A 22,654-nucleotide genomic window follows, 5' to 3' on the forward strand; every position below is an offset into this window, starting at 1 on the left:
TGGTGGTGAGGAAATTCTTTACTCAGTACCGTGTTGGGGTCTGCGAATCCTTCTGAAGTGGTCCTGTAGAGCTCTGTGGAAGAATGTGAATAATAATGAAAAACAAATACGTGTGTGCACATGTAGTATTTTCATCGGTTACGAGGTAATTGTAGATAGAAGTTGTCCATGTGGATACACCACTTTTAATAGCTCCACTAGAATTTTGTGTCATGATAGGAACTCTCGGGCACATTAACATTGGTATAAAAATGTAATATGTATTTTTCCCTCCTTCTAGATTTACTGGTACACGCAATATTACATCTAAAAATATTGCATTAAAACAGTATAAGCTGAATGCTTACTACCATATTTTCCAATCCTGGCTTTGTTACGTTCCAATGTAATTGTAATTATTGCAACAGATATTGCAAAAGTATTAAGAACAGGGTGTTAAAAATGTAATCAGTTCTGGCTCCGGTCACAGGACAGTAGGTGCCAACTACTCCCGAGTTCCAGACTACCAACTTGGGAATCGTGAAGGGGTTGTGTGGGAAATGGTTTTGTAACCCTTAGCTGTTCTAGTCTGTAAGAGCTGTTGGAGAGAGTAATAGGAGAGTTGGGGGAAAGGGGGAGGAACTTTGGGGCAAGTTTAGGAAATATTCTACAATTCCAAAGGGAGAGGAGGAAGGGGTGTTTATGTTCATCTCATGCCTAGGGAAAGATACTTCAATGGGGCTGACATTGATTGGTTGCTTGCTTTGACAGAATGGGGAATACTGGTTACTGGGTAGGGGTCAGCCCTCACACTTAGGGTTTGTGGAGCGACAAATGCCTGATGGTTTCTCTGGAACCAGTGTGGGCCACTAGAGAGTGAGAACTGGTGTGGGATTGTCCAAGATCCCAACCCAAAGGTCCAGCTGGAGGGATAAGGAGACCTTGGCAAAAAGATACTAGAGGAATACAGCCAGATAGCAGAGACTGAGTGAGGAGGTATAAGCTCCAAGTCCAAGAAGATCCTTTCTTCAAGATGTGAGAATTGGCAGGTAAGGATCCTCTGTGGCCCAAGATCCAACTGAAGAGCCCATGAGAGAGAGAAGTCAGTCGTGAAAGTCTTCTGGAAGACAGTTTCACACTATATTGCTACTCCTACCTACCTCCTTTCCCACTCCCCTCCTTGCTGAAGCCTTGGCTGGAGCTGAGTTGAGTACGGTCGGGAGGGGACCATAGTGCTGGTTGAGTAAATGATGAGGTCACCCCCGCTCACCTTCACCATTGTTGATGTCCAGCCTGAATCAGGCTTAGCTGCAGAAGGGAAGAAAACTTAACATTAGGCATAGTTGGAGAATTTGACAGGTGTCAGGGATTGAATAGTTTATTCATGAACCGAGACTGTTTCGGGGACTAGAGTCACCAGAGGATCTTCTGTGGCTTGAGTATCCAGAAAAGCTATGGGAGCTGCACTAATTTTCATTAAAGGAAGTGGGAAAAACTAGCTCCAGACAGGGCTGATTTAAAGGACAGTGGGAAACAAATATAGTTACTTTATGACTACTGGTCCTATTTGTTTAACTGAACAGCTTTACTTTAAAAATTAATTTATTAATGTTTTAATAGCCTCTTTTTTTAAAGTCTAGAAAGGGTATTGCCAAATCAAACAATAATTGTGTTAAATTCTTAAACCTTGTGAGTTTAAGACTTGGTAAGTTTAATAATGGTTGCATATGTTGCTATAGAACATGTAATCAAGGTAATTTAAGAACACGCTACTAAATAAATAAAATTTAAAAAGGGGGGGCACCTGGGTGGCTCAGTCGGTTCATTGTCCGACTGTTGGTTTCAGCTCAGGTCATGATCTCAGGGTCATGAGATTGAGCTCTGCATCAGGCTTTGTGCTCAGCAGGGAGTCTGCTTGAGATTCCCTCCCTCTGTCCCCCCTCCCAACTCATGCTCTCTCTCTTTTTCCCTTCTCTCAAATTAATAAATAAAATCTTAAAACAAAAAGAGTGTGCTACTGAAAAGTCTCATGTTGAGTTATGGATTCCATTGTCTTGAGTTAAAATTTTCCAAACTACTGGTAGGTGAGTCTTTTTAAAGCTTCAGCTGGGTCACTTTAGCCATATTTGAGTCATAGGAGGGTAAAAAATACCTTTCTTCTTTAAAATAAGTGAGCTGACCTTTTTGGGCTTATATAACTCACAGAGCTGAAGCCATAAACTTCAAACTGAATGTGAGTAGAGTTTTCATTGAGCAAGGAAAATGAAGTCAAATTAGAAAAAAAAATGGTTTCATATTTTTTAGATGGGACTATTAAAAATTTAAACCTGTGTCCTGACATTTAGACAATTCATGACAATTCACATGATTTTTTAGAGATACTTGGATAGGGCTAAAATAAGTCACCACTTGATTAGCTTTTAAATTTGCTTTGTTCTCTACTGAGGAGTTTTTGTACTGATAAAATTAAATGCAAACATATATGTTAATAAAATGTTTAGATTGGGAAATGAAGCACTATGGTTTGAAATTTTACTGAAATTGAGAAAAAAGTAAGATTGGTAATGTGGCCTTGTTATTCATGTTTTATGATGAATTCCTCTTATTGTAGTCTGGAGAACTTGTATCGAAGAGGGTGAGGAGACCAACCCATTCTCTCAGACATTAACTTGCAAAGTAGGGACATTTGTAAATGTGATGTTATTAAGTTTATGACTAAATTACTATTATTATTTTTAAAGATTTTATTTATTTATGTGAGATAGAGAGACAGCATGAGAGGGGAGACGGTCAGAGGGAGAAGCAGGCTCCCCCCTGAGCCAGGAGCCCAATGCAGGACTCGATCTCAGGACTTCGGAATCATGACCTGAGCTGAAGGCAGTCGCTTAACCAACTGAGCCACCCAGGCGCCCCTGACTAAATTATTAATATTAAATACATAAAACATAACCCAGGAGGTGTATGCTCTTTGTGGTTTTGCCACTGGATTTTGCAGACTGTCTAGGGCCATTACTTGACTACTTTGTTCCAGATAAATTCATCTACAGGGTAAAGTGAATCTCATCCTTAGAAGGTGTAAAAGATGTTGAAGAACTCTTACGTGCTCCTTAAAAAACATTTGTTAAAACAATCCCAATGAACCCAGGCCTACAACCCAGTTTAGGGCATTTTTTTGCGCTGGGACTTCTATCAGTGATGGGTATTGTTACTTCCTTTCCCATCAGTTTCCTATCCCCAAACTTCTTCTATGTTTAGCACAGTAGGGGGTGGGGAGAAATCTTGCTCTTTTAAAAGGTATTGATATTTTGGGGGGATAATTCTTTCCTTTGATAATAATGTTTTCCCTTTTCTAAAATAAGTAAGCTTTATATTTTAAAATATATTTATTGCTAACCTGTAAGGAACTTGTCTCCATTCTAAAGCCTTTTTCCAGATATCAAGCTGTGAGTGTAATGATCTCTGTGGTTTTTTTTTTTTTTTTAACTTCTTATTGTTAGATATTTCCTTCTTGAAATAGTGCTCTCTCATACATAATTTTAGGATAAAATACCCTAGTAGAGTCTTGACCTTTTAATGTAGTGTTTTTATGAAATACAGCTAAAGGCCATGTAGGAATGTATGTAGTAAAAAATTTAATCTTATACATTTTTATTTAAAAATATTTTTTATTTGCTCTTTGTCTTGACATAGTTTCAGATTTATAGAGACCTTGTAAGTATAGTACAAAGAATTCCCGTGTACCCTATAGTTAGATTCTCTAGATTTTTATATTATACCACATTGGTTTTATACCTCCCCATTCCATGTGCATGTGTGTATAATGTATGTATATGCACATATATGCATTTTCTTTGTTTTTTTCTGAACTGTGTTTTGAAGAGTAAGTTGCAGACATGTTGCTCCTTTTCCCTTAAATACTTCATTGTATGTCTCCTAAAGTAAGGACGTTCTCTTATATAACCACAGTCAATCATCAAAATCGTACAATTAGCATTGATGTAATGCTATTATCTAATCTACCTATTCAAATTGCTGATTTTCCCAGTAATTTCCTTTATATCAAAAGAAAATCCCAGATGATGCATTGCCTTCAACTATCAAGTCTCTTTAATCTCCTTCAATCTGGAACAATCTCCAGTGTGTCTTTGTCGTGACCTTGACATTTTGAAGAGCGCAGATCAGTGATTTTGTCGAATGTCTCCCAATTTGATTTTGCATCTATATTTTTAAAAGTATAAAGTATTCACTGTGGAGGAGTTGGAAAATTCTTGTTGCTCTAGAAACCCATAACTTCAAAGTTTGTTGACGTAAGTGAGCTCAAATATGTGAAACACCAAAGGGATTTCATCTCCGAATTTATACATAGGCCTCCTGAGCCATTTGCACATATGATCATTCTGCAGATTCTGTATGTTTTGTTCTTAAATAAAAATAACAAATGGCCAAAGTTATTCAAAACATTTATAACTCATTTTTAAGGGAAAAGTTCTAAGTTCTTGGTTATAGTGAGTGTTGCTATACAGTTTTGTTTCCCCATTTGGGTTATTTGTCTCACTTTGTCTTAAGTAACAGATACGAGCGAAAAGTTGCCTGTGAAAGGTTCAGGAGAGATTTAACAGAGAACTGAACGTTTACTGAAGAGGTCCGAAAAGATGTGCCATCAGCTAAAGGCCTTTTTTGAGAGACAGCTAGCCCATTGCTCTCTAGGGATTCTTTGTCTCTTTATTTCAAGACTTCTCTTCTTCCATCACGTCTTCGTTTTTTCCTAAATCCATAACATTCAGGCCTGTTCCATACACATGGCTTTCCACATACAACATTGCAGGATTTTTTCCATCATCAAATGAGGTTTTTGGAATCTTGAGATCCCTCAGAAGTGCAGTGAGGGCTTGAGAAATCAACCTTCTTTCTCTTTTGCTGCAATAAATAAACGGAAGCATGAAAACTATCTCAGCAATCATGTCTCTTTTTGAACAAAGATTTTTTATTGTCGTCTTGAGGAGGGGCTGCTCGGGTAACACAAAGCTTGTTATTGTCGAAATATATGAGCATAAAGATTTTTCCCACTGAGATTAGAAATTACCTCTCAGGATATAAGAAAGTGAGCCTTCTTCCTTCTCTTCCTCCTTTTCTTCCCCTTCCCTCCCCTTCTTTCCTCCCTCCCTCCTTCCCTCCCTCTCTTCCTTCCTCCCATTTTTTTAGATAAAAAGAAATTATGATAAATAAATTTTAAAAAGTGTAAATAGCAAGTGATGGTCAAGCAGCAGATGGCCCTTGACTTTGGTAGGACCAGCCGCCAGACCTAAGCGGCATTTTTGTGCTGGACCTTCTGCAGGTCTTGTGCCTCTTTGAGTGTCAGTTCCCTCATTCCAAAGATTTTCCCTCTAACAGCAAACAGGGTAAGAATTATTGAATAACTGTCTTGGAAAAACAATTGTAGCTCTCTTCGCCATTAAAAAATGTGACTGAACTTAAAATGCTGTGTTTCTGATTAAAAAAAATAACACTAACATTGTACACACCTTTCTTTTGGATTTATTCTTCTTTGCAAGTGAAGCGATTAACATCAGAATTTTTTTTAATTGGGCTCAAACACTGCTGTGCTTTTCTCCCAGAAAAATCAATGCAAAACAAAACAAAGCAAAACCAAACTCCCCATCCCCCAAACCCCACAACTGAACCTTTACCACTCCTTTGTTCTCCTGTTAATTGCTACCACCTGCTTTCAGGAGATGTCTGAATTATTTTGGTTTTTGGTGGTCTGAATATTTACCTGATTTTGAGCAACAGGAGGTGAGTTTGCCCCGTATTTTTTCCTCGCCACCTAATGCCATCCAAAATTTTCTTGCTGAATCAACTTTTTGTGCTCTCAACTTTTCTTTTCAATCCTCTCACCTCTGTTGCTGATCTGTCAGGCCCAGGGATTCAGCTTTGTTGCACCAATGCACACTTCAAAGATGTTTTAGAATTCACACTTCAAAATTAAAATATACATTTTCTTTTCAGTGACTGAGCCATGAAACAGAATCACATGGGATAAGAAAGTGGTAGAGTAGAACAGAAAAAACTACAACATAGAAGCAAGTGCTTCCCAGGGAATTAACTTTCTCAAACATGTGTTTCCCAGAGCTCAGAAAACACTAATTTCTGTGTTGTTGGTATTGTTTCTTTGTTCTACTCTGCCACTTCCTGATCCCACATGATTCCGTTTCATGCCTCAGTCACCAAGTAAAAAAATGTATATTTTAGGTTAGATTTTTAACTTCAAGCACAGTTTTGAAGTGAGCCCCCCAGTCCTGGAAGCTGGGGTAGGAGCTGAAAGCTGGGTGAGCGAATCTGGACTCCTCACAGGCAAAAACACAGGAGTAACTACATCGCCTGGGGACAGACACTGTGGCTCCTTCCCCACGCCATAGATCACTTAACTCGAGTCCTGTAGGGACCAATGGAACGTCGGCGCTGAGTTGTCAGATGTCTAACACGGGAAGGTTCTGTACTGCAGAACACTGCAGAATTGGAAGGCTGTTGTACTGGGGATGATGTGTGCCCTGCTGTGCTGATGGGTGGCCGATTTCAAAATGATTCCATATGGCCCCTGCCTGTTAGAGGGTTTTCCCTTTTCGCCCTCACCCTGAAGGTGATGATTCTCATACACTCCCCCTTCTGAGAGGAGTTTGCCGACATCCTGAGCACTCGTGGCACACAGGTTGTTTAAAAGGATGGGTGGGGAAGGAAGACAGGCAAAATTCTAGTGACTCAAGAGGCCCCTCCAGCCCAGAGAACTCTCCGTGGACACAGGAACGAGAGGGTGGGCTCAGCACCCTTGGATCCAATAGTTTTCTTCTCTAATGCTCCCCCCTGGGTGTGGTCGCTCTTCTCCCGTTCCTGGCTGAGAAAGGAACATTTTTTTCTTTCTAAGAACAGAAAAAGGCCACTTTGCAAATAGGCATTTGAGTCTTTCTCCTTGGATTTGGGTTAGTAGAGGTTCGTTTTTCCCTGAAATAGTTCAGTGCTTGATGCTTTTCCTACGGGTTCTATTAAAGAAAAAAAATATTCAGTGACACTTGTAAAAGATGGCGAGGCAGACTCTATTCAGGATCATCCTCATAGCTGTAGGTCCCCTGCACTGGCATTTTGCTGTGGGGGAGAAAATTGGTCTCAACTTTAATACAGCATGGGTAAGTGGGAATTGCTTGTGGCCAAGGAGCAGGCCGGGGTGGTGGTGGTGGTGGGGCAGTGAATGGGAAGTTACTGAGAGGAAACTTCAGGGCTAAGGGGAGGTCTGGCTAACCTGACCTAGCAGGGTGTTTGCTGAAGACCGGGTGATCAGCCATTACCTGGGGGGTGGGGCGTGGAGGGTGGGAACTCAGATGTCAAGATGATCAGATATTGAGGGTTGGGGGGGCAGTTCTTATGAGACTGACTTAGCAGGTTTCTTGCTTAACCTAGATTGCACAAGAAGGAGCACAGATGGACCCAGGAGAAGGTTCAAGAACCTGACTGAAGTTGGGTCAAGCAAAGAATCTTTGTTGGTTCCTAGTGAGAGACTTTTTTACTGTGAGCTGAAGAGGCTCTCAGTAAGTACCAAGGTGGAAGAATTCAGTGGGCCTGGGGTGGGAATGGGGAGGAGCAGGGAACCAAAGAGAAGAAGATTTCAGAACACTTTCCTTCTACAAGTTCTAGAACAGCAGTGAGCACACAATCCCTCCTTATCCCGACTTACCACCAGCACAGGTCTTGAATTACAAAAGTTCAACTCGAACAACTCTTAAGAATCGAATTTGAAGTATGGTGGACTCCATTGAAAGTGTGAAGACCTGACCCAGGCCATCCGGGAGCCTGACAGAGCCTGGATGTCACCCTTGGAATTTTTAATCGTGCTTAAAACTTGATCAGATAGTTTGACAAATGCTGCGTAGGCCCCTAGAAAGTGGTAAGCCCTCTGCTGGCTCTGAGGATTATAAAGAAAGGTAAAGACCTCTGCCTTCGTGGAGTGTAGGGTCAAACACGAGAACTACATACGTGAACTGACAGAGGCAACCATGGAGTCTGTACGCAGTGAAGGCAAAAGTGCAGGGCTGGGAGTGATTTGTTTTCAGAGAGAGAGAGGGAATTGTCAGGGAAATGTTTCCAGAAGTGATAATGCCTGACCCGGGTTTTGAAGGACGAACAGGATTTTGATAGATGAACAAGAGAGAGGCAGGTCCATCCAGGGGGAAGGAGCACATACAAATATACAGTTTCCTATCCTGCACTCCTCTGCAGGCTGTACTTTGGATCTTTGAGAGCCAGAGTGCTTTAGGGAATGGAGTTTAAAGCCCTCTGGAGCTTTTAGCATTTGATTTGTGGATTTAGGGGAGCCTGGGGATTCAGGGTAAGAAGCAGGTTCTGAATCCTCCAGGAAACTCTTGGGAAACCAAGTTTGGAAAGTGGTTGCTAGACTCCTGTTTTACTCTGGAAGGTTTGCTTTTGGTGTCCAAAGTCCTTGTTCTTTGAATAGCATTGGGTGCTGAGAACTATTGCTCCTTTCTTAGGGATGTGAAGCTCAGTGGCCCCTGGGCAGGTGTATAGTGATCAGGGTTGGACCAAACCTGAGATGTCAGAGGGACAAACCAGCATCCATCTGGGCTACGAGAGGAATCCATGCTCTTGGAATGTTTGGAGGGAGAATGAGGAAGTATCAGTCTCTCACATCTGGCACTGTGGAAATGTACTCGGTCCATTTGGGAAGGCTGTCCAGGTGCTGCCAGTGGCCTTCTGTGGAGTTCAGGGCACTCAGAGTTCAGGATGAGCCAGCTGAGAATGAGAGAATTCTTTGTGATCCTGTAGAGCAGTACTTGGTGGACTGGTTTGTCTTACCTTGGTCAAATGGTCAGCAAGTGTTGACTGAGATTTCAGAGAACAACTCACAGTCCTGTTGCAAAGTTCCAGGTCACACAGAAGTGTATCTGTGCAAAGTGACAGCTCAGCTAAGTAGGAAGTTGAACTTAGGATGTTCAATTTTACAAGAGTCTCTAGCAGTGGACCTTCATTTCTTTTAAAAATAGATTTCTGTAGTTAGCAGCCACATTAAATTAGGTAGTTCTACCCAGACCATAACATGGTTCAATGCTTTGGTGTTTTATTGAGCATTGATTTAAAATATTTGTAAATCTACTCTTGAAAATATCCTCCAATTGTTCAGTGTCCCTTTGATAAAGCTCTACACAATAAATACTTCTTAAAATTTGAAAAGATATTTTTTAAATGGGCAGAAGATCTGAATAGACATTTTTCTGAAGACATACAGATGGCCAACAGGTACATGAAAAGCTGCTCAACATCATTAGTTATCAGGGAAATGCAAGTCAAAACCAAAATGAGATCTCATCTCATGCCAATTAGAATGCTGTTATCAAAAAGACAAGAAATAACAAGTGCTGGCAAGGATGTGGAGAAAAGGGAACCCTCATGCACTGCTGGTGGGAATGTAAATTGGTGCAGCTACTATGGAAAATAGCATGGAGGTTCCTCAAAAAATTAAAAACAGAATTACCATATGATTTAGGGATTCTACTTCTAGGTATTTATCTGAAGAAAACAAAAACACTAATTCAAAAAGATATATGCACCCCTATGTTCATTGCAACATTATTTACAATAGGGAAGATGTAGAAACAACCTAAGAGTTCGCTGATGCATGACTGGATAAAGAAATTGTGTCATGCAGGTGTGTGTATGTGTATAATGGAATATTATTCAGCTACAAACAAAGAACGAAATCTTGCTATTTGTGACAACATGGATGGACCTTAATGGTAGTATTCAAGTGAAATAATTAGAGAAAGACAATTACTGTATGATCTTTCTTATATTTGGAATCTAAAAAAGAAAACACCACCCCCTTCAAAAAAACAAAAACCCAAAGCTCATAGATAACAGAGAACAGACTGGTGGTTGCCAAAGGCAGGAAAACAAACAAACAAAAAAAGAGATCCTGATAAACCAATATCCTTCTTTTTAGCAGTTAATGAGAATTATGTAATCCAGAATGTTTTACATTTTGCCTTAGCTGCTACCAGGAAGCTCAGAAGTAAGTATTCCTATCAATTCCGTCATTCTAATTTAGTTTCCTGTTATAAGTCACTCACCCTCATCCTTTACAAATCCTCCTGTTTTTTCATTATAAGTGATTTCAAATCCATTTTTAGAAACGGTAGGAGTATAGGAGATAAATATGTGCAACGAAACCATAATATTTTATTAAATAGTATTGTCTTATTTTCTAAAGAAACGTATATGTGGCAACTTTTTTATGTTAAGCACAGTGAGGGTTCTGATTGTGGCTGTTATTCACATGGAAGTATTATTGACAGGAACATGCTCTCATTCCTACTGGAATGCTCTGTGGGTTGTTCCTCTGTTAAACCCTCCTAGATTAACTCGCTCCTCTCCAGACACTCCTATCACTCTGAGCATCTCTAAGCACTCATATATATGTGTCTGGATAGCTGTAACTGTCATTAGTTATGTATTTCATAGAACAGAGAGATGTAGAGCTGGAAGGAATGTAATCACCCAAATCCCATTTAGCTAAAACGATAGATAGCATTTTGCAACCACTAAGAGATTATAACAGAAGTTAGTGTGCTGTTGGTTATTGCATGGGCTCTCTGGGACTCTCTTCCAAATGTGTAGACTGGGCCTAAGAGATTCTGGGTGGTGTTTGCATTGTTCTTCCTTGAATGGCAAACAGAAACTTAGCTTTGGGACTTTCTTCTTGAAAATAAATTTTCATCTAGTTATTTGTTTCTTGTTTCTATTTGGACATGACTATCTACTTCCCTAGAAGGGGTAGTCCTTGAGGGCAGGGGTAATGCCTCAGTTATCTCTCTGTCTTTAGCACCAGCTCTGGTCCTGGCTCAAAACAAACACGGAATAAAAGTTGAGTGCGTGAATGAATGAATGGCATACTGTCTCTTTGGTAGGACTGTACATTCATTGGAGGAAGGTCTGAACGCTGGCGTTTCTTTTCTGCCTTGTAAGATGCACTATCACTACAGTCAGATAACCGCTCAGGCCGAGGCAGGCCAGGAGGGAAGAGTCAAATCAGGCAGTGATGAAAGAATCAGAAAGGTGTGAAGGGTTTGCTGTCTGGTGACAGAAATAAGGGAGCTGCAGATGATGCCGAAGTTATAAGTAGTCTTTTGTCTCGGAGGGTAGTGGTGCTTTATGTGGAGACTGGGAAAGCCAAGAGGGAGAAAATTTGGGAGGAAACTAAAATCGTGTATGGGTGGCTGTACTGAGTTGTTGGGAGCCCACTTCCCAAGGGTGTGGTCTTTGTGTAATCCAAAATGGCTGCTTACACGTTGGCTACCAGAGTGGAGCCAGACATCACAGTAGAGGAAGGGCCAAAAGGGGGAAGAAAAAAGCCATGGGTGAAGGCCAGCTTGTAAAGAGGCTTCTGGAAGGCACACACTTATACTTTAATGTTACTGGCCCAGAACTTTTTCACATGGCTACCCTATCTACTAGGAAGTTAGGGAAAAGCAGTGTTTTAATTAAGCATGTGCCCTAAATAAAATTAGGTCTTTTACTATGGAAAAGATGAGACTGAATATTGAGTGGCTAACACAAAGCTAGACATAAACTTGGTCTCTGATTCCTAATCTGGGGCTCTAACTCTACTACACAATTGAAGATGTGAATTCTATATTGTGAAGGCAGAATGGGGAAGTGAGAAATGCCTGAGGTTAGTGTTCAATGTCCTGTCTCTGCCAGTTACTATTATCTTGGACATGGCATGTAGTTTCTCTGAATCCTTGCTTCTAAATCTGTAAGATGGTTTGTTGGATAAAATGATCTCTAAATTTCTATCAGCTAAAATACCTTATGATTAAAAAAATTTATGGTAGCTAATACTGAGTGAGCGATTGAACACATCAAAGGAGTCTATGTAGTTCTTCACGAATGGCCATGCTGGTTTGAGATCCGTAATGGAGCTCCATGATTAGGCTGGATTACAAACGGACCTCTTCTCCACAGAGATGATTTGACCAAGGAAAAGCTAAAGTGGTTGCCTACTCAACACCTGTTTTTTCACTTTTTATTTGAAAGTTGGTCAGAAATCCAATGGTCACTTGATTCCAAAGATGGCTGCCATGAATTCCTTCCCTCCCTGTACATGCCTGTCACTTACCCACTGAAAAGTTGGAATCACTAGAATCTGGTCTGGACTGATTTAACCTATAGAAAATGGCTAGTTCCAGATTTAGTATTAAAAAAGGACTGGGGGCACCTGGTAGCTCAGTTGGTTGAGTGCCTGACTCTTGGCTTCGGCTCAGGATGTGATCTCAGGGTGGTGAAATGGAGCCCAACTTGGGCTCCGTGCTCAGCAGGGAGTCTGCTTGAGTCTGCTTGATTCTCTTTCTCCCTCTCCCCCTCTCCCCGCTGGTGCATGTGCACGTGTGTGCGCTCTTGCTCTCAAATAAATAAATAAATAAATAAAATCTTTAAAAACAAAAGGACTAGCAGTTTCTGCTTCCTGTCTTTTGTGGCTGCCACATAAGAAGTTTGGGATACTCTGCTAGACAGAGAGGCCTGAAGGACCAGATAAATGAGCAAGGAAGCCATCTTGGAGATCATCCAGCCAGTTGAGCCTTCCGAAGACCCCAGCCCCAGTCATTTTCTGACTCTTGCCACACGAGAGCCCCTAGAAATGCCCAGCTGAGTCCAGTCAATTCACAAAACTATGAGAGATAATAATAAATTGTTGTTTTAAGCCACCAAGTTTGTGGATGGTGTGTCATATAAAAACAGATAACCACAACAAATGTGCTCAGGAAATGGCCCCTTCTCAGTCCCAGGAGGCAAATCATGATTGGTTTAAGCCAATTTTGATTAATTCAGTTCCTCTGCTGAAGTATTTTAGGGGGATACATGTGACCAGTTCCAATCAGTCAGATGCTGGATGGCATTTACTTAGAGATAAAAAGAGACCTATGGGAGAAAAGTGTGTTTCTCAGTCTGACATTGTTGTGTCTATGTTTAACTTCGGGAACCATGGCAGCTATATTGTACCCATAAGGAGACAACTCTAAGAACCAAGCCAGTAAGCTGAGGATGACAGAGCAAAAAAGATGGAGGAGGCTGTGTCCTTGAAGTCAATCTTGAAAACTTCCAAATTCTAGACTTCTTGTTACATGATGTAATAAATCCTCTTTGTTTAAATCATTTTGAATTGGGTTTTCTATTACTTACTGCTGAAATCATCCTTACTGAGAGTGTAGGAAAAAAAAAATCTCTGTGCTACTCTCTTCCACTGATGGAGAAAGAAAAAATTAAAATCACAAAGGCTCTTTTCTTTCTTTTATGCTCTCCAGAGTAGATGGTCCTTCAGTCCTGGATATACTAAGGTAGCAGCTGAACTGTGGGTGAGACCTAAGCTGTTTTGCGTAATGAAATGAAAGGAATTGAGTTTTGAGAGAAGGGGGCCAGAGAACAGAGAATCAGGGAAGGAAGACGAGAGTCTTGAGCCCGGGTGTGTGTGTGTGTGTGTGTGTGTGTGTATGAATAGGGGAATGAGAAATAGGATGGGGAGCTGAATTTCAAGTTGAAAGGCAACCTTCAGTAAAGTCTGGTAGCTTGCGGCCTTGGTGAGCATTCCAGGTGTAGTTTCCTGTGGAGCCGAGGGGAGCAGAGGAGGTGCAGTGCCGGGGAAGTGGTGAGTTAGAGGAAGGGGAAGTCAGAGCCAGAGTGGCTGGGGGGAGTTTGAGCCTTCAGGATTTATAGTGAATGTTGGAGCTGCTGTGGGGGTGAGAAACGGATGTGTCAGTTGAAAAAAATCTTTAGTTCTGGAAGTGCGAAGTGACCTCTTCTGACATATTGATTTAGGACTAGCTTCTTAGACAACAATTATGTGCTCAAAACATGTTTTTGGAAGTTTTAGGTATTCAAATTCATTATGGAGTTTTTTCTGAGGTCCTTGCCGCTGTTTAACTCCTAGGCCATATCAAGACGTATTAAGATATGTCAGGATAGCCTGAAGTCATAGTAAACGGTCTGAGTGAATGGGAAGTCCCACAGCTCAGTGGAAAGAGGGCTGAGTTTTACCTGGAGGACTTCTCTCACTAACTTCTTGAGTCACCCTGACTGAGCGAGTTGCTCAATGATTCTGTGCCTCAGTTTACTTATCTGTAAAATAAATTACTAACGTCTATCAGTTTCTCTTTTTAAAATAAAAAAAATCATTTTAGGATGACCAAAGTATTACATTATTGTTGTTAGAAAAAAAAAAACACAAGCAATAGACTGGCAGACTTGATTCTCATATTGGCAGGTCCTGACAAGAAAATAGAGCTCCACATGTGATATGTGTGAATACCTGAAGATTTGAAATTCAGGTGACAGACTCCTGAGTAAAATATGTCTTACTGTAAGGACAAATATTAAAAATAAGGGGCTTAATTCTTCCTGTTAAAAATAAGGAGATTTCCCTTCTCTCCTTTTTCTTAGAGCATTTACATCAGAAAACTTGTGACTGAAGTTCTTTCTCTGTCTCTTTGAAATGTAGGCAAATCTTTTTATAAGCTAAATAAGTCTCATGGGAGTCTCTTTATGACCCAGGAATGTCTTGTCAAGGATGGGGAGTTGTCTTTTTGAAATGCTATCATCCAGGAAGCTAGCACCCCCATTGTTTCTGTGGGAGGGTAGGAACTTAACTTTGGTTCGGCACCTTGCTCCCCATTGCAAAGCTACTTTCTATCATGAAGACTGAAGTGTATTTTTCCATCATAGAAAACCAGTTAGCTAACGCAGATGGTTACCCCTGTTACCAGGTGAATTTGGATGAACTGTGTGGCCTAAATGGTGCTGTCAAGTCCTCCGACTTGGGGAATAGGCACTGTTTATCTTGAGAACGTATAGATGGTGGGTGGTGTCTTCCTGGCTATGCAAGTGGGTGAGATTTCTTTCTGTCCTTCAGTCTCTTAGCATATTACCTGTGATGCGAATCCCATTCTGGTTTAATACTTACTCAGCATATAACTCTTTTCTTTCTCTACTACCTTTGTGGAAAGGGTTCTGGGTTGGGATAAGACTTGGTTTTAAATTATGTTTCCTGTTGACAAATATATCCACCCTAACTCATGGAAGATGGGGCTGAAGTGGATGGACTCTTTAGAGGTCTCTGTCAAAACATGGCATAGGGGAGAGAGCTGGTCCTGGCCCGCGGCCCCACCCATCTTCTCTTCCCACTGCCAGGGGCCCTGGGCACACATTGGGGAAACCCCATCCACACGTCGGACTCCATCCATCCTCAGCTGCCATCACTCAGCCCAATGAACACCTGCCCCTTGTTACCTCTCAGGGCTTGGGGAGCACTCACTAATCCCGTGCATCTGTGCTGGAGAGGGCAGACTTGGGAAAGCCCCAGCTAGGGCATTCTAGAGTCCCAGGTGCCTGAAATGCAGTCTGATATTGTGGGCAAGTCCTCTGGGTAGGCATATATCCTTGGCCCTGAAAGCACCTAGCCCTGGAAAATGGCTCTACCTGAGAAGGTTCAGAGCATCATTGTTTATAATGCTGGAGCAGGAGCAGAACACTTTCCTCCTTACTCGGGGTTAGGGGTGAATAGTGTACACTGATAGAGTAAGAAGTGAAAATTCTGCCTGATTTCCTTTCACTTTTGCTCCTTGCCCCAGAGGTACCCACTCACTATCAGTAGTTTGGTGTGTATCCTCCTTTGATGGTTAATTTTGTGTATCAACTTGACTAGGCTATGGTGCCCAGATATTTGGTCAAACATTGTTCCCAGTGTTTCTGTGAAGGTGTTTTTTTTTTTTTTAACATTTTATTTATTTGGGGGAGAGAGAGAGGGAGAGAGCACAAACTGGGAGGGGCAGAGGGAGAGGGAGAAGCAAACTCCCCACTGAGCAGGGAGCCCGACGTAGGGCTCGATCCCAGGACCCTGAGATCATGGCCTGAGCCGAAGGCAGATGCTTAACCAACTGAGCCACCCAGGCGCCCCAGTGAAGGTGTTTTTTGGGTGAGATTAAGATTTACATTGGTGGACTCTGAGTAAAGCAGATTATCCTCCTCGATGTGGGTGAGCCTCATCTCATCAGTTGAAGGTCTTAATTAGAACAAAGACTGACATCCTCTGAGCGAGAAGGAATTCTGCCAGCAGATGATCTTTGGGTTCAAACTTCAACTCTTCCTCGAGTGTCCAGCCTACCAGCTTTCCCCCATCAGATTTTGGATTCACTAGCCCGTACAATGGCATAAGACAATTCCTTAAAATAAATCTCTCTCTATATATGTACACACATCATGTCAGCTCTGTTTCTCTGGGGAGCCCTAACTAATATGCATTCTCATAATTCTCCCGAACATTTGCAAATATACACACTTGAACATAAACATACACACACAATGCTTTGTTTTGTTTATGTTTAATTTCAATGGGATTTCATTGTCCTATAGTTGCTTTATTAACCTGGTGTCTTCTTTCTCTGGCAGCATCTACAGTGTAACTGATAAAAAACCGCAGTGACGTGTTCACTGTGCTGGGCAAAATCAGCACTTGATAAATGCGAATGCATCTGTACGTGGAGCTCACAGGGCTCGTAGTCAGAAAGCAATTTGTTTATTGTCTCTTGATCATTTAAACTTTATTCAGTGGGGGGTGTTGTTTCCTCTGCTACTAGATGAAAGCTCTGGAAGGCCCACAGCTCTTCGATCATCCTTAGGTAATAAAAGATCCTGAAGTCATTTAAGGCTGTAAACACAGTGTCAGTTCAGAAATTAGAACATCAGGACCATGTGAGAAATAAACTTGCCTTACTTCCTTATAGTTAAGCCATGAACCCCTCCCGTCATCCGGCTAGCACCTGCCATAGGTGGGAAACCACGCCTGGGAAAGGTGGGTTGAATTCAGGTTCTTCTTTCTCCATCCTATCCTCCTGCTCTTCTTCTGGCATCTTCTTTGGTCTCTGACACGTTCAGGGTTGAGGCAGGGAGAAGGGGAGGCACTAAGGGGACGGGAAAGCCATTTCATGGTTGGGTGAGTTTGTGCTTTCTGAATTGGGCAGCTTTTAACAATGGACTCTTTTTCTTCTGGATGTTTGCATGGGTTCTTTTGGGACATCCCCAGCCCCTGGGGGCTTCCCACCTGTATTTCCCTTGACAAGAATGATGAACTGGCCTTCCCCTGGCTGCTTTCCCATACACAGTCCTGAGAAATACATCTTTACCTTCAGCTTCTCTCTGCTGAGGCCTGGCGGCCTGCCCTCTCAGTTGGCCCCACGAGACAGGCCCCACGAAGACATCCGGCTGGCTCTTTGTTCCTCACGGTGCACATCTGGCCCAAGGGAATCACTGAAGTCTTCCTCCTTCCATAGACTCTGGGGGTGCAGGCACCCCCAACCCAGCCAGCTCTCCTTCAATTCATCCATCAGAAGCTAGACAGCCTGCCTCTCCGCTTCGATTTCTCAGATGGTATCAGACCCCATGTCACTGTATCCCCTGTCCTGCTAAACTCAGGAGGTGTTTATTTCTCTGAGTCGTCTCTCTCGAGTCCCTCGCTCTTAACTTGAGATACAGGGAGCACCTCAGACCCCCCCCCCCCCCCCCACCCCCCTGGTGCTACTCATTGTACACCAGTGGCTTTCGGCAAAGAAGTACTCTTCACATCCTCTTGATTTCCCATAAATTGCTCCCTTTGTATCTTTGAATAGGGTGAGATGTTTGGAAGTTCAGGAATAGGTTTGTTTTACTATTTTTATTGGAAGTTCAATTGGTACTGACTTTGGTATCCTATATTTACTGCATCTTGGTGCCTTGGTTAAAACTTTCAATTTAGGGGCGCCTGGGTGGCTCAGTCGTTGAGCGTCTGCCTTTGGCTCAGGTCATGATTCCAGGTCCTGGGATCGAGCCCCGCATTGGGCTCCCTGCTCAGCGGGAAGCCTGCTTCTCCCTCTGCCACTCCCACTGCTTGTATTCCCTCTCTCACTGTGTCTCTCTCTGTCAAATAAATAAATAAAATCTTAAAAAAAAAAACAACAACTTCCCATTTAACATTCCACTGGATCAACTACTACTTTTATTGTTTTTATTATCTGCCATTTAAAAAATGATTTCATAGTGTTCTATGGTGAGACTATAATGATTTATTTAAGTCTCCTACTGATAGTCATTGAGGTTGTTGCTAAATTTCTTTGATTAAAAATAATACTCAAAAATAGTCAGACAAAGAAAGGCAGATACTGTATGATTTCACTTACATGTGGAATCTAAAAAACAAAACAAATGCACAAACAAAACAGTCTCTTAAACCCAGAGAGCAAACTGGTGGCTGCCAGAGGGGAGGTGGGTGGAGGGATGGGAAAAATAGATGAAACAGATTAAGAGGTACAAACTTCCAGTTATAAAGTAAGTCACAAAGATAAAAAGTACAGTATAGGGAATATAGTCAATAATATTGTTATAACATTGTATGGCAGCAGATGGTGATTACGTTTATCATGGTGGGCATTGAGTAATGTATAGAATTGTCAAATCACTATGTTGTACACCTGAAACTAATAACACATTGTATGTCAACTATACTTCAGTCATAAATTTAAAATATAAAAAAAGTGTTACCAAATATGCATATAGCAAAAAATGTTTTAAATTGGATGTGAATTACAGCTTGGAAATTGTGTTTCATGTCACTGGTATAATGAACTGTTTTATTTTTGTAAAAATAATTATTTGAGAGAGAGAGTGTGCAGGGGGGAGGGGCAGAGCAGAGGGACAGAGAATATTAAGCAGACTCTGCGCTGAGTGTGGAGCCCCACTTGGGGTTCGATCCCACAACCCTAAGATCACGACCTGAGCCGAAACCATCATGACCTGAGCCGAAATCAAGAGTTGGACGCTTAACTGACTGAGCCACCCAGGCATCCGTGAAGAACCGTTTTAAAACACATTTATCTGACTTGCTTGTAAGATTCTATATCATATTTTTTAAAAAAGATTTTATTTATTCATTTGAGACAGAGAAACACAGAGAGAGAGACAGAGCATGAGCAGGGGGAGAGGCAGAGGGAGAGGGAGAAGCAGACTTCTGCTGAGCCAGGAGCCTGACGTGGGACTCAATCCCAGGACCCTGGGATCATGACCTGAGCTGAAAGCAGATGCTTAACCATCTGAGCCACCTAGGTGCCCTGATTCTATGTCGTATTAATATGAACATTTTTGAGGTCTAAGTTTTTCTTTTGTTTCAGGTAAGTATTTATGCACCTGACAAATACCATGAAATAATGGCTTTGGGAGAAGTAAACTGATACATGTTTCTTTCTTTTTTTTTTTAAGATTTTTTTTATTTATTTGACAGAGGGAGACACAGTGAGAGAGGGAACACAAGCAGGGGGAGTGGGAGAGGGAGAAGCAGGCTTCCCGCGGAGCAGGGAGCCCGATGCGGGGCTCGATCCTAGGACCCTGGGACCATGACCTGAGCCGAAGGCAGATGCTTAACGACTGAGCCACCCAGGCACCTCTGATACGTGTTTCAATAAATAGATTTTTTAAAAAGATTTATTTATTTATTTTAGAGAGAAAAAGATAGAACATGCAAGCAGGGGGAGGGGCAGAGGGAGAAGGAGAGAAGTAGACTCCTTGCTGAGCTTGATTTCATGAACCTGGGATCATGACCTGAACCGAAACCAAGAGTCAGATGCTTAACCAACTGAGCCACCCAGGAGCCCCTTAATAAATAGATTTTAGTATTCCAAGAAAATAATTGATTAAATATAAAAACATACCTTACTTTTAAGTTAGAACTTACTGGCCATAAGGAAAATGTTGTTTTAAAACTTGGTCTTTTGCTTATATTCCCTTTTGCCTGCATTTTTTGGTGAACTTTTGCAACAAGAAATACAAATGAGGGGGGCGCCTGGGTGGCTCAGTTGTTAAGTGTCTGCCTTTGGCTCAGGTCATTGTCCCAGGGTCCTGGGATCGAGCCCCGCATCAGGCTCCCTGCTCAGCGGGAAGCCTGCTTCTCCCTCTCCCACTCCCACTGCTTGTGTTTTCTCTCTCTCTGTGTCTCTCTCTAACAAATAAATAAAATCTTAAAAAAAAAAAGAAATACAAACAAAGGTTGAAATTTGCACCTAAAAATAAAAGCACAAAGATACGTTCAAGGATGTTTATCTTTATGCACATGCTTGGAATTTTTGTAGAATAGATTCTTAGAAGTAGTTTTCTGGGTCAAAGGGCAGATACAGTTTAAAATTGGAATTGCTGCTCGATTTCCACCTCCGTGACAGTGCTATTTGTCCTTCTTGATAATATAAATATTTGCATTTTACTAGTATTATGGGTAAAGTTTTTTCCTGTTGTTTCAACCTACATTTTCCTGACTAGCAGAGAAGTTCCTCATCTTTACATATCTTTACTGGCCATGAGTATATCTTTCCTGGTAAATTTCCTCTTCATAAACTTTGCACACTTTTTTTTCATTGGTTAACTTGTAATTTTTCTTGTTTTCCAGGTGCTTTTAATATATTGTGGCTATTAATCCAGTCTCATGGTTTTCAAGTTGTCATCCAGTAAGCCTCAACTTCCTGTGGAGCTGTGTTAGATGTGTGTGGTGCGCTTCCTTGAAAATGAGAGCCCCGGAACAGATAGAGCTCTGGTTTCCGCAGCTTATGTTTCAACAGAACAGCTCTACTTTACCTGACTTAGAAATTAGTGCCTTTATAAGATTGTGTTTTGGGAAAATAAAAATCTGTTGCTAAAAATAAGTGTTTGCAAGGCACACAGGTGGCTCAGTCGCTTAAGCGTCTGACTCTTGATTTCAGCTCAGGTCATGATCTCCCGGTTGTGAGATCGAGCCTCGCATTAGGCTACGTGCTGGGCGTGGAGTCTGCTTAAGATTCTCTCTCTCCCTCTCCCTCCCCCCAAAGATAACTAGATAGATAATAAATAAATTTATTTAAACCAGATCATCTTTAAATATCACTGTTGCTCTGAAGTACTATGATTTTTAATTCTACGAATTAAAAAATAATGCTGTAGTCTGTCCAAAATAGGAGATAGAACCAGCATTGATAAATGATTATATTGTTTTCAAAGCTTTGTGTATTTATTCATTTCCTGAGTAGTATTAGGCACCTACTTCATGCTAGGCCCTATGCAAAGTATTGATACAGTTGTATACAAGACAGCCATGGTTCTTAACCTCTTAGACTATTGGTTGGTGAGGAAGTCAGACAGTATAAAATAATAGCAATAAAGGATGTCAAGGATTATGAAAATCCCATATGGCATGTTATGCCAACCCCATTTTAAAGGGCAGTAATGGCAAAGTGTTGTTTAGCTGTAACCCAATCATGACCAGGAGCTAGACAGGTACAGGGAGAGGGTTTGAGATTGGGGATGGGTGGGCAAAACACAGAACAATCAATAATGTAAGTCAGTTTCAATTTTCTTGGAGTACTGTCTTGATTAATGACCAAGTGTTCAAATGAGCCAGTCTAGAGGGAATTTTATTTACCTCCATGTATATACAAACGAGTTGCCACTCCTGTCTCTGTTCTTCCCACCTTCCTCTCTTTCCCCTTTCTCTACCTTTTTAAAGATGAAAGCAAACTTTTACTTTATAAGTTACAAATTAAAATTGTATTTCTACGGTGGAATATACCTAAATCGACAGTCTTCTAAATAACATAAAATGGGAATTTGAATGAGTGATGAGATTTTTGAAAAAATTCCAGTAGCACAAAGAACCACTTGACTTGAATTCAACTGAAACAGTTGATCCAGAATTTACAATCACTGAGAGACTTCAAACAGAAGTTAACATGCTGTAGGTTATTATGTGGGCTTTACTGGGCTCTCTCCAAAATGAAGAGGCAGAGCCCAAGAGAATCAGACGGTTTTCACATGGTTCTCACCTGGGTAGAGAACTTGAATTTAGCTTTAGGATTTTGGCCTTGGAAATATGTTTTCTGTATAGGGTTGGATTATCTCCCCAGAACCCTGTGGTCTTTCTCCTTCTTTCACTATTGAGCATTTAAAAGAGGATAGTCTATCCTCTGAGTTTCTACTTTCTTGTCACTACTCACTACTTACCTTGCAATGTAACTTCATTTCCCAGCTCTCTAAAGAGATGTTCTTGTATCATATGATCTCACTGATATGAGGAATTCTTAATCTCAGGAAACAAACTGAGGGTTGCTGGAGTGGTGGGGGGTGGGAGGGATGGGGTGGCTGGGTGATAGACATTGGGGAGGGTATGTGCTATGGTGAGCTCTGTGAATTGTGCGAGACTGTTGAATCACAGACCTGTACCTCTGAAACAAATAATACATTATATGTTAAAGAAAAAAGAAGAAGAAGATAGTAGGAAGGGAAAAATGAAAGGGGGGAAATCAGAGGGGGAGATGAACCATGAGAGACGATGGACTCTGAAAAACAAACTGAGGGTTCTAGAGGGGAGGGGGTGGGGGGATGGGTTAGCCTGGTGATGGGTATTAAAAAGGGCATGTATTGAATGGAGCACTGGGTGTTATACGCAAACAATGAATCATGGAACACTACATCAAAAACTAATGATGTAATGTATGGTGATTAACATAACATAAAAAAAAACTAGTGATGTAATGTATGGTGATTAACATAACATAATAAAAAAAAAAAGAGAGAGATTCTT

The 22,654-nt window shown here is 41.4% G+C and overlaps 2 long non-coding RNA genes across 2 annotated transcripts in view; both read left to right on the top strand.

Annotated features, from left to right (window-relative positions):
- Nucleotides 1–22,654, top strand: part of LOC141373748 (uncharacterized) — a 78,258-nt gene that overhangs the window by 20,758 nt on the left and 34,846 nt on the right. The window lies entirely within an intron of this gene.
- On the top strand, nucleotides 7,699–13,146 carry LOC112835361 (uncharacterized). The gene is made up of 3 exons (XR_003211186.2): nucleotides 7,699–7,949; nucleotides 9,983–10,051; nucleotides 13,028–13,146. It is a non-coding gene; the product is annotated as an uncharacterized lncRNA (long non-coding RNA).

This window comes from Callorhinus ursinus, unplaced genomic scaffold (genome assembly GCF_003265705.2).
Source record: "Callorhinus ursinus isolate GAN/ISIS: 27379988/994484 unplaced genomic scaffold, GSC_fseal_2.0 scaffold11, whole genome shotgun sequence".
NCBI lineage: Eukaryota > Metazoa > Chordata > Mammalia > Carnivora > Otariidae > Callorhinus > Callorhinus ursinus.